The sequence below is a fragment of the Arachis ipaensis genome, chromosome B3 (assembly GCF_059453495.1).
Source record: "Arachis ipaensis isolate K30076 ecotype BB chromosome B3, ASM5945349v1, whole genome shotgun sequence".
Classification (NCBI taxonomy): domain Eukaryota; kingdom Viridiplantae; phylum Streptophyta; class Magnoliopsida; order Fabales; family Fabaceae; genus Arachis; species Arachis ipaensis.
The window spans coordinates 120,149,395-120,162,850 of NC_142438.1; the positions used below are offsets into that span (position 1 = coordinate 120,149,395).

General features: G+C 36.5%; 1 non-coding gene across 1 annotated transcript; it reads right to left on the reverse strand.

Annotated features, from left to right (window-relative positions):
• Positions 1 to 12,929: 12,929 nt before the first annotated feature.
• Positions 12,930 to 13,037, reverse strand: LOC148572254 (small nucleolar RNA R71). Its single transcript, XR_015908209.1, has one exon. It is a non-coding gene; the product is annotated as a small nucleolar RNA R71 (small nucleolar RNA).
• Positions 13,038 to 13,456: the final 419 nt, after the last annotated feature.

Here is a 13,456-nt window from a genome sequence, read left to right on the forward strand (position 1 = left end):
TGTATTTAGGATTATCATTCACAATTGTCATCATTACACATACTATTTAATTTAGCATATTTATTACTTGATGCTTGAGCTATGCTTCTCATGCCTATTATTTGCATGTTTTTATCCTCTTGCATCTTATTATTTTGAATTGCCCTTTTTTGATCTTTATTGTTGTCTTTCCTACATGTTGTAGCTACCATGTAGTTGAGCTATCATCTTTCCTTTGACATTCCTTATCACTTGGAATTTCCTCCCTTCCAGTATTAGTTTTCTATATTTTACACTCTTCATTTTTTCTTCTTCCTTAGGCATGGGTACCAAGCAAGAAAAAGAGAAGGCCACTGACAAGACACCAGCAAGGAAAGGAACCAAGAGATCTCCAACTAAGGCACATCCATCTACAAGCGTCAGTTGGAGCAACCCGTCCACCTGCACATCTCAGCATGCACCAAGGACGGTGCAATCTTTAAGTGTGGGGAGGTCGATACCGATATCCATGGGTTAGCTACTCCTTTATCTCAACACCAATGATTTATTTTCCTTATTCATTGTTGCATTTGCATGTTTGATTGCATATTTGTTTAATTTTTTGCATATTTTACCACTTGGTTGAAGTAATATTTTCTTTTTCAAGAAAATTTTTAGAGAATTTCACTAATTTAAATAAAATTTAATGTTACACTTGTTTGAAGAGATATTATACTGGAACATGGTTTAGAACTCAAACACACAAAACTTGTGAGATTTTTGAGCCTATTTGAATTGGTTACATTTTATCAACCAAAATTCTGTTTTAGTGTGTATTTTTCTCTCTAAAATTGTGATCTTTGTCTTGCTTAATTCTATATTTCCATTGTTTGATGTATACATGCACTTATATGATTGAGGCCTTTGTTTCACTGAGCTTACATACCCATATGGCCTTACCTTTCATTATCCTTTGCAAACCAATTTGAGCCTATTTTACCCCTTTGTTCTTTACTTTAGCACATCATTAACTCTAAGCAGAAAACAATATTGTCTTTAATTTGAATCCTTGGTTAGCTTAGACTAGTGAGAGTTCTCATGAATTAAGTGTGGGAAAAAGTGGGTTTGGAAATATTTGGTTTAAGAATTGGGTGTTATATATCTTTATGAAAATGTGAAAGAAATGTTTAGGACATGTTCATGCATTCAATAATTTAATCATATGCATTGAAAAAAAAGAAAAAATATATATATATAAAAAAAAAGAAAAAAAAAAGAAAAAGAGCAATTAAGCAAAAAGGGGACAAAATGCCCCAAAGTAAGTGAAAGCAATACATATGTACTGTACTTGAAATTAGAATGCATGAATATGTGGAAAACATGGTTGATGGATAGTTAGATATTATATTATGATTACATGGATTGTCTAAAGTTAGGTGGCAAGTTTAAGTTAATTAAGGATTCAGATTTTAGTCTACTTGGCCAAATACAATCCTACCTTGACCCTAACCCCATTACAACCCTTAAAAGACTTCTTGATTTGTGTATTTGTGCATTAAATTTATGTTGATTGTTAGATGAAGAGAAAGCCTTAGAAAGCAAGGTTAGTAGAGAATTGAGAGAATCGAACCTTAAACACTTGAGTGATTAGAGTGTATACACTACCAGTGAGGGTTCGATGTTCGATTCTTTGTTCCCGGCTTTCATGAGCTATTTTCTTCTGCAAGTCTATTTGTACTTCATTTTTATGATTTGAATTAGTGAAATCCAGTTCATATATGTTCTTAAAAGATTTGTTTACTTTTAACCAAGTAGGTAGAAACATTCTGCATATAGTTGCATTCATACAGATAGGTTGCATTTCATGCATTCTACCATTCCTCTTCATCTTTATAGCTTCTCTTGAGCTTAGCATGAGGACATGCTAATGTTTAAGTGTGGGGAGGTTGATAAACCACTATTTTATGGTTTATCCAAGGTTGCGAGAACCGGACCGGTCAATAAACCGGTGAGGTCACTGGTTCAATGGTTCACTGGTTCGACCGGGGTTCAACCGGTTTAATTAAATATTAAATAAAATTATTAAAAAACTTAAAAATAATTTTAAATATATAAATTCAATAATTTCTAACTTAACAAAATTTAAAATTTCACATAATAAATTATTCATTACTTAATATTAGAGGTTTACAAACAACTTCAAACATCAAAGTTTAGGTCCATGTGGATGATCAAAGTTTGACACTTTGACTTGTGACTGATGAGCCATTATGAATGCTTTCATTATCTTTATGGGGTGGCATGGACTTTTTAGAGGGTAGACAAGATGGGATGGCTTTTCTTTACTTGATAAGAAAAATGACATGTGAATTATGAAAGAAATGGACCACATCTTCAAACCATTTTGGAGGGGACTTCTCTGCTTACTTGATCTCGTGGAAGGCTGCATGCAAATGCCATTTGCTTCAATATATAATATATGCTTTACATTTCTCCAATAAAGTTTATTTCGAATGAGTTCTACAAAAGCTTACCCCAGCCACTACCCTAGTAAGTTGTAGTTTATCTAAACACACACAAAGCTGATCTTAGAGATGTAAAATATATGTTGAAATTTTCAAATGTAATGATTATTATTGAGTATTTTCTATTTACAATTCTTAACTAATACCTTGGCAAAATCTTTACTAAAATACTTTCACAAGTAATAAGGTACTGTGTTTTGATTCTTAAACTGAACAAACTTGTAGCTTTGAAAAGCTTTATTTTTCAATGTAATGAAAAGAGTTCAAGTAATCATGTGAACCCTAGGCCTTTGCCTATGGGACTATTCTATAGTTGTCTAACAACATATTTTGGTAAATGATCAGCATGTTCATGGAAGATATAGTTTAGCAATCAGAATCAACACAAGAGAAGAGTAGGACATCCATTCAAAGTATATATACACATACTTTTTCATTCAAAAATTCTTGGAGCCTTCGCTGGACGATTTGTATATCCTGTAAGCAGCAATGCACATTGTGAAGTTACCAATAACGGTCAGCACCGCTTGAAGAGCCACCAATACCTACAACTCATTACAGAACCCTTCATTCATTTTGTATGTTCAACCTATTTCAATAAATTCGAGAGCACAAGTGCACAACTCATTAATCCTAAAATTATCAATAATTATAATATAATTGTGAATCATACAGAATTAGCATTTATATGATATTTATAGCATCAAATAACCCAATTCACTGATGAACAAATAACCTCAGCAAATAAATCACAAACATTCAAAGAAAATCAAACTCATGAAGCAGCAAACAAAAATCAGAAGCAGCCAACAAAAATCATGAAGCAATCAAAACCCAATTCACTGATGAACAAATAACCTCAGCAAATAAATCAAAAAAATCAAAGAAAATCAAATTCATGAAGCAGCAAACAAAAATCAGAAGCAGCAAACAAAAATCATGAAGCAATAAAAAACAAATTCACTAATGAAGGCAAAATCACAAACAAAATCAAACACAGAACCTCAGAAGGCGACGCTCGGCGAGGACGACAGAGGAGGCGGGCTCGGCGAGAAGCAGGACGCGGTGGTGGTTGCGGTGGTCAACGTCGTCGCTGCTGTGGATGGCTGGCTGCGGGATGCGGTGGCGATGGCGATAGCGGTGGGCTTCACTGATGGCTGTGGGTGGCTGGGTGCTGGTGATTTCGAGCTTGGCTGGGTGCTGGTGATTTCGAGCTCTGGAGAGTGGAAAGTGGAAACTGATTGCTATTAGGGCTTCCTTCCATTTACGCGTTTTCTCTCTCTTTTTTTTTTTTTAAGCCAAAACGACGTCGTTTAGCATATTAGTTTTCAAACCAAAAACCGCTAAAAAACCGAACGGTTCTTCCGGTTTACCGGTTAACCGCCGGTTCGACTGGTTTTTCAACCGGTTTTTTGCCAGTCGGTTTTTTACGTTACCCGGACCGGCTAGGTGACCGGTTTCCGGTTTTTCCGATTGAACCGGCCGGTCCGGTCCGGTTTTCAGAACCATGGGTTTATCTTGTGCTCAATTGAGTGGATTTTATCAACTCTTTACCCACTTATTCATGCTATTTGCATGGTTTTACATTTGCCTTCCTAATTATGTGCTTTGATTGAAAACATGATTCTTTGGCCTTAAATTCCCTATGATTAATCCTCTCTTATTACCATTAGATGCCTTGATATGTGTGTTAAGTGTTTTCAAGAGATTACAGGGCAGGAATGGCTTGGAGGATGGAAAGGAAGCATGCAAAAATGGAAGGAATACAAGAAGTTGGAGAAATTGCTAACCTGTCCAGCCTGACCTCTTTGCACTCAAACAGCTATAACTTTAGCTACAGAGGTCCAAACTATGCAGTTCCAGTTGTGTTAGAAAGCTAACGTCCGGGGCTTCGATTTGATATATAATATGCTATAGTTTCCCTGACGCTAGGTGATGCGACCGCGTGCTCCATGCGGCCGCGTCACAGTGACAGAAATCAGCGTATTTGAATTCTTCTATAGTGAATTCTGGGCTGTTTCTGACCCAGTTCTCGGCCCAAAAAATACAGATTAGAGGCTATAAAGTGGAGAAATGCATCCATTCATAATCATGCTCTCATATTCACAATTTTAGGAGTAGATGTAGTTTTTAGAGAGAGAGGTCCTCTCCTCTCTCTTAGGATTAGGATTTAGGATTTCTCTTAGTTTTAGGAGTGGCTCTCAATCCCAGGTTCTTTATTTTTATTTATTTTCCCAATTCAATTTATGAACATCTATGCCAGATTTAATTTCTTTTGTTAATACAATTTGAGGTATTTTCAGATTTAAATTTGCTTTGCTTTATTTATATTGATGCTTTTTAATCTAGATATTTTCTTCCTTTTGACTTTGGTTAAGTAATTGGTAACACTTGAGCTGTCAATAAAGCAATGATTTTAATTGAGAGTTGCTCCAATAACTCTAGTCTTTCCACAGGAATTAACTAGGACCTGAGGATTAAGCTAATTAATCCACTTGATCTACCTTCATAGTTAGAGGTTAACAAAGTGAGATTAAAATCCAAATTTCATCACAACTGATAAGGATAGGACCTCCAGTTTTGATACCTTGCCAAGAGTTTATTTTATTATTATTATTTTATTTTTCTTATCATTCAACATACTGCTTCCCTACTTTCTAAAACCCCTACCTTACAAGACTCATAACCAATAATAAGAACATACCTCCCTGCAATTCCTTGAGAAGACGACCCGAGGTTTGAATACTCGGTTATCAATTTCAAAGGGGTTTGTTACTTGTGACAACCAAAACGTTTGTATGAAAGGACTTTTGAAGGTTTAGAAACTATACTTGCAACGAGGATTTATTCGCAAATTTCTAGACCACGCAAAAGTTCTCTCATCATTGACTCAAATTGAACCTCCAAATTTTAAAGTTAACCTACATTATTCTCTCCATCTATTTCCATTAATAACACGTTGGCAGTCACAAAACGACACATCGTTTCTTTATTGATGCCTAATCTTTCTTAAAACGATATTGTTTGACTCTTTTCTTCATCCTCTTTCTGTAACACCCTAATTACCCTAATCCTTACCTTCCGTCGTAAAGCAAAGGTTAATCAAAGGTTACGATAGTTCTAAGCTTATACATATAATATATAGAAGAAATAATATATTCTAGAAGCCCGATGAAGGATATAGCTCAAAAATCGGATTTGAAAAGCGCAAAACGTACTCACGAAGCTACAAACTTAACGCACAAGATATCTATATATAATATAGCAAAACATAAGAGTATAATAGTATGAAGATCTAGCCATGCTCGCGGAGTTTAAGCCGGCTAGCTAGATACAGACCATACAGAATCTGAAAGTTTAAAAACAGGATATACAAATTTTTCTCTCAAAGTAAGCCTCTAGACAAAAGTAAAATACAAAAGATGAGAGATCTAAACAAAATAAACAAAAAGACTCCAAAACATATCCAGGATCCTCCGCTCTATCACCATCGAAATAACTCACCGAGGTGGGTTGCGACCTGCATCTGAAAAACAACAACAGAATATGGTTTGAGAACCGGAGGTTCTCAGTATGGTAACAGTGCCCAGTGATGTAAGATATAAGACTCCAGGACGCCAAAGGCAATCCTAGAACTTCATATCCATCACAAGATTCATCTTAAAGCATGACTAAAACAATAAATAATAACTTAAAACCTCAACATACTAATAAGGGTAATCTAACTTAGTGCATTTTCTAACTAACAACTCTCCGCTGTCCCACAGCCTTCACCAACCTATCCTCCATGCGATCCCATCGCCACCACCTTCCGAGCCTCCTCAATCCCAGTAGAAAGCACAATTAATATCAATGCAAGTAAAGCACAAGTATAGACATATATATCAAGTAATTCAAATAGGCAATTAGGCATGTTATACAATTAGGCAAACAATTACAAGTCGGCAAAGCATACAAACAGATAGAAGATGCATATGATGAATGCCTGTCCTATTCGCTGTGATATCACATTGTCAGTTCAACTGCCAACCCGACACATCTCCATGAAGATGTCGCCCTTCGAAATCATCATTGGGAACCCCCGAGATATGGTGCTCGGAATACCATCCAGGATTTTGTGCCTGCACACTCTATTGATCCAAGGGATGCGAGCGGGATACTCTTGCCACGGACCTCACATCTCAACGCAAGCAAGACGAACCACCGCCCTTACGCCGCCGCCGCTACCTCAACAGGCGGGATCCAACCACTGTGATAAACCACTATTTTATGGTTTATCTTGTGCTAAATTGAGTGGCTTTTATCAATCCTTTGCACACTTATTCATACAATTTGCATGGTTTTACAAATCCTTCCCAATTTTGTTCTAGGATTGAAAACTTGCTTCCTAAGTCTTTAAATTGTGTATTTTTAATTCTCCTTTATACCATTCGATGCCGTGATTTGTGTGTTAAGTGTTTTTAGACTATATAGGGCAGGAATGGCTTAGAGGATGGAGAGGAAGCTTGCAAAAATAGAAAGAACACAAGAAATAAAGGAGATGAACAACGAGGATCGACGCACACGCATGGCTCACGCGTGCGCGTGACTTGAAGCTTTTCATAGCAACGCGTACGCATGACAGGCGAAATTGCACAGCGACGCGTGCACGTGACTGACGTGCACGAGTGACACGCGCAGAAGATTATCGATGCATACGCGTGACTTACGCATACGCGTGACGTGCGCCACGTGCAGAAATTGCAGAAGATGCTGGGGGCAATTTTGGGCTGGTTTTGGACCCAGTTTTTGGCTCAGAAACACAGACTAGAGCCAGGGGACAAGCAGAGACTCAACACACATTCACTTGTACACAATTTTAGTTTTAGTTGGGAATCTTAGAGAGAAAAACTACTACTTCCTCTAGGGTTCTTCATATTCATAGATTTCTAGTTTTATGCTTTTGGATTGGATATTGAGAAGAGTTACTATCTGCGTTTGAAGTCTTTGTCATTACAGTTTGCTTTCTTATTTCCTTGCTCTTTTACTTTTCATTCACTTTGTTCAGAGTTACATATGGATATCTTCGATTTTGGAATTTATTAATGCATAGAGTTATTTTTACCTTTAATTAATTTTCTTTTATTACTTTATTTGAATTACCATGTCTTCTTTTCATTCCCTTTATATGTTTATGAAAATGACATTCATGTCAATGGAGTAGACTCCCCACTTGACTTGGGAGTTGATTAATAGGAGACCCTTGAGTTGGAATACTCAAGTGTTAATTGGTAATTAGAAGTTGTTGGCTGACTCTCTAGTCACTAACGCTAATCCTTCCATGGAAAAGGATTAGGACTTGGGAATCGGAGTTGGTTCAGTTACTTGACTTTCCTTTATTCGGTAAGGGATAACTAAGTAGAAACAACAACCTCTTATCATTACACTTGGGAAAATTCAACAAGGATAGAACTTTCAATTAATCTTCTCCCAGTCAAGGCCTTTTATTTTTCAAATATATAAAACCTCTTATTAATTTTCATTGCTTTAATTAATAATCATTTTATTTTTCCGTCCTCCAACTCTAAAATTTCTCAGAAAATTCCTGACCAATAACTTGCACTCTTTTGTCAACTCGTTGGGAGACGACTTGGGAATTTTACTCTCAGTATTTTATTCTTAAATTGCGACAACTCTTTTTAAATTGATAAGCGAAATTTTCGTCGGTTAAGAACTGTACTTGCAACGCTATCTTTATTATAAATTCTTAATCGGAAATTTTCTGCCCGTCAATTTTTGGCGCTGTTGCCGGGGAGTTGCAACAGTGTGCTAAATTATTGGTTGGTGTAAATATTCTTATATTTGCATCTTTGCATTTTTATTCTATTTTTAGTTTAATTTTTTAATATATTTTATTTTATTACCATGAGCTGTATGTTTCTTTCATTGAATGATGCGTTCACTACCTGATCCAAGCTTAGCCGCATTTGATCCTGAAATCGAAAGAACTATTTCACGTATGAGGCGAGCTCGACGTTGGTTAGCCTCTGAAGGTGGTGAAGTGGTCTCTACTAATTCACCAGTCTTATCTGAGGGTGAATCTGAAGCGCCATTTGAGGAAGAAACAAGCTCCTCTTCTACTGATTCTGTTGATTTATGCACAGGTGATATAGAGTAGCCCAGAAGGATTACTCTTTAGGAAGCAGGAGCTCCGGACTTTACACTGCAACCGTATCAAGCGCATCATCCAAATCTGGCTGCAGATTTTAAACTGAAGACTCTGCTAATCAATCTACTGCCTAAGTTTCATGGCTTACCTGCTCAAGAGCCTATCAAGCACCTCTGATATTTTCAGACAGCCTGCTCAACTACTAGGCGTCATGGTGCAGATGAGACTACCATTTGGCTATATGCCTTCCCGTTCTCTCTTGAGGGAAAGGCAAGGGAATGGTTCTACACTCAACCTGAAGAAGTTGTTACTAATTGGGATCTGCTCAGAAGGGAATTTATGAGTGGATAATTTATACGCTTTTTGGCATTATTTTTAGGTAGTTTTTAATATGTTTTAGTCATTTTTTATTATATTTTTATTAGTTTTTAAATAAAAATCAAATTTCTGGACTTTACTATGAGTTTATGTGTTTTTCTGTGATTTCAGGTATTTGCTGGCTGAAATTGAGGGACCTGAGCAAAAATCTGATTCAGAGGCTGAAAAAGGACTGCAGATGCTGTTGGATTCTGACCTCCCTGCACTCTAAGTGGATTTTCTGGAGCTACAGAAGCCCAATTGGGGCGCTCTCAATTGAGTTGGAAAATAGACATCCTGGGCTTTCCAGTAATATATAATACTTCATACTTTACCCGAGATTTGATGGCCCAAACTGGCATTCCAAGTCAGCATAAAAATTCTGGCGTCAAAACACCAGAACTGGCATAAAAGCTGGAGTTAAACGCCCAAACTGGCACAAAAGCTGGCGTTTAACTCCAAGAAAAGTCTCTACATATGAAAGCTTCAATGCTCAGCCCAAGCACACACCAAGTGGGCCCGGAAGAAGATTTCTGCATTAATTACCTATTTTTGTAAACCCTAGGCAACTAGATTTCTATAAATAGGACCTTTTGCTATTGTATTTTCATACTTTCTCATATAATTTTTCATCTTGGAATACTTTTCATCTTTGGGAGGCTGGCCATTCGGCCATTCCTAGACCCTTTTGTTCTTATGTATTTTCAACGGTGGAGTTTCTACACACTATAGATTAAGGTGTGGAGCTCTGCTGTTCCTCATGAATTAATGCAAAGTACTATTGTTTTTCTATTCAACTCAAGCCTATTTCTTCTCCAAGATATCCATTCGTTCTTCAACATGATGAATGTGATGATCCGTGACACTCATCACCATTCTCACCTATGAACGCGTGCCTGACAACCACTTCCGTTCTACATGCAATCAAGCTTGAGTGTGTATCTCTTGGGTTTCTAATCTAAGATTAGAACCTTCGTGGTATAGGCTAGAACTATTGGCAGCCATTCCTGAGATCCGGAAAGTCTAAACCTTGTCTGTGGTATTCTGAGTAGGATCTGGGAAAGGATGACTGTGACGAGCTTCAAACTCGCGAGTGTTGGGCATAGTGACAGACGCAAAAGGATCAATGGATCCTATTCCAACATGATCGAGAACCGACAGATGATTAGCCGTGCGGTGACAATGCATTTGGACCATTTTCACTGAGAGGACGGGAAGTAGCCATTGACAACGGTGATGCCCAACATAAAGCTTGCCATGGAAAGGAGTATGAATGATTGGATGAAGGCAATAGGAAAGCAGAGGTTTAGGAGGAACAAAGCATCTCCATACGCTTATCTGAAATTCCTACCAATGAATTACATATGTATCTCTATCTTATTTTATGTTTTATTCATCTTTTAATTATCAATTCTCCATAACCATTTGAATTCGCCTGACTGGGATTTACAAGATAACCACAGCTTGCTTCAAGCCGACAATCTCCGTGGGATCGACCCTTACTCACGTAAGGTTTATTACTTGGACAACCCAGTGCACTTGCTGGTTATTTGTGCGAAGTTGTGACAAAGAGTTTAGATTACAATTGTGCATACCAAGTTGTTGGTGCCATTGATGATCACAATTTCGTGCACCAAGTTTTTGGCGCCGTTGCCGGGGATTGTTCAAATTTGGACAACTGGCGGTTCATCTTGTTGCTCAGATTAGGTAATTTTATTTTATGTTTAAGCTTTTTACTTTTTATTTTCGAAAAAAAAGAAAAAATAATATTTCTATTCTGTTCTCCAGAATTTTTAAGAATGAATTCTAGAGTTTCATGATGATTTGTTGAAGTCTAGCTGGTTGTGAAACCATGTCTAAACTTTTGGACCGAGGTTTCAACTTATCATCACAAGAGATTGTTGATTTCTATCAATTTTGCTATTGAAAGTAATGATCTGCTAAAGCTTGGCTGGCCATTGGCCATGTCTAGTGTTTTGGACTGAAGCTTTCATTGAAGGCTTGGCTGGCTAGTAAGCCATGTCTAATTCCTGGACCGGAGATTTAGACTAACATTGCATGATTCTTGGAATCCTTATTAAGAATTTTGAAATCTTTATTTTCTTTTCCAAATAATTTTCAAAAAATTACAAATTTTTTTTATAAAATCATAAAACCAAAAATAATCTATGTTTCTTGTTTAAGTCTAATGTCAATTTTTAAGTTTGGTGTTCTGCATGTTTTATTTAATTCCCTGTATTTTTCGAATGTATGAATTTTGTTCTTCATTATTCTTCAAGTTGTTCTTGATGGTTTCCTTGCCCTGATCTTTAAATTCTCTTGTTTTGTGTGTTTTGTTGTTTTTCATATGCATTCTCAATTTGTTAGTGTCTCTAATATGAAAATTTCTAAGTTTGGTGTCTTGCATGCATTGTTTGTTTGATCTTAGTTTTCCATGATTAGTTGCATTTTGATTATTTCTCATCATTAAAAATTCAAAATTTTTTTCAAAATTGTGTCTTTTCAAGTCAATAATACAGAGAATTGAAGATTCAGAACATTCAGCAGAGGAATTATAGAGAAAAAACTGGACGTTCAAAACGCCCAATGAGGAAGGAAAACTTGCATTTAAATGCCAGCTAAGGTACCTGGCTGGGCGTTAAACGCCCAAAAAGGTAGTATTTTGGGCGTTAAATGCTAGAATGGATACCATTCTAGGCGTTTAACGCTAGGATGGCACAGGAGGGAAGATTTTGTTTTTAATTCAAATCTTTTTCAAATTTTCATAATTTTTCAAGATCAAATCTTTTTCAAATCATATCTTTTCAATCATATCTTTTCAAAATCAAATCCTTTCCATTTTTTCTTACTATTTTTGAAAATCCTTGCTACAATTAATGATTTAATTCAAAATTTTCAAGTTGATACTTGCCTATTAAGAAAGGATCAAAATTTAAATTCTAGAATCATGTCTTTCAATTTCTTGTTAGTCAAGTAATCAACTTTAATTTTAAAAATTTCTTTTAAATTGATTTTCAATCATATCTTCTCAATCATATCTTCTCAATCACATCTTTTTCAAAATAATTTTCAATCATATCTTTTTTTATTTCTGATTTCAAAATATTTTTCAAAATCACTTAACTACTTTCTCAATTTTAATTTTCGAAAATCATCAATCAATTTTTTTCAAAATTTCTTTTAATTATTTCAAAATCTTTTTTTAAAATTCTTCCCCTCTTCTCACATCCTTCTATTTAAGGACTAACACTCCTCCACTATCAGCAATTCGAACTCTCTCTCTATAAGTTCGAATTCTCTCCTTTCTACCTCCTCCTTCTATTCTTCTTTTCCTCTGACATCTCAAGGAATCTTTATACTGTGACATAGAGGATTCCATACTTTCTTCTTCTCTCTTTATGAGCAGGAGCAAAGACAAAGGCATTCTTGTTGAAGCTGATCCTGAACCTGAAAGGACCTTGAAGAGAAAGCTAAGAGAAGCTAAAGCAAAGCTCTCTGTAGAGGACTTAACAGAAATTTTCAAACAAGAAGAAGACATGGCAGCTGAAAATAATAACAATGCCAACAATGCAAGGAAGGTGCTTGGTGACTTTACTGCACCTACTCCCAACTTCTATGGGAGAAGCATCTCTATCCCTGCCATTGGAGCAAACAACTTTGAGCTTAAGCCTCAACTAGTTTCTCTGATGCAACAGAATTGCAAGTTTCATGGACTTCCATTGGAAGATCCTCATCAGTTCCTAGCTAAATTCTTGCAAATCTGTGACACTGTCAAGACCAATGGGGTTGATCCTGAGGTCTACAGGCTTATGCTTTTTCCCTTTACTGTAAGAGACAGAGCTAGAATATGGTTGGATTCACAACCTAAGGAAAGCCTGAACTCTTGGAAAAAGCTGGTCAGTGCTTTTCTGGCCAAATTCTTTCCACCTCAAAAATTGAGTAAGCTTAGAATGGAAGTCCAGACCTTCAGACAGAAGGATGGTGAATCCCTCTATGAAGCTTGGAAAAGATACAAGCAATTGATCAGAAGGTGTCCTTTTGACATGCTTTCAGAATGGAGCATCATAGGTATCTTCTATGATGGTCTGTCTGAACTGTCCAAGATGTCATTGGACAGCTCTTCTGGAGGATCTCTTCATCTGAAGAAGACGCCTGCAGAAGCTCAGGAACTCATTGAAATGGTTTCAAATAACCAATTCATGTACACTTCTGAAAGGAATCATGTGAATAATGGAACAAATCAGAAGAAAGGAGTTCTTGAGATTGATACTCTGAATGTCATATTGGCTCAGAACAAAATATTGACTCAGCAAGTCAATATAATTTCTCAGAGTCTGTCTGGCATGCAAGCAGCAACAGGCAGTACCAAAGAAGCTTCATCTGAAGAAGAAGCTTATGATCCTGAGAACCCAGCAATGGAAGAGGTGAATTACATGGGAGAACCCTATGGAAACACCTATAATCCTTC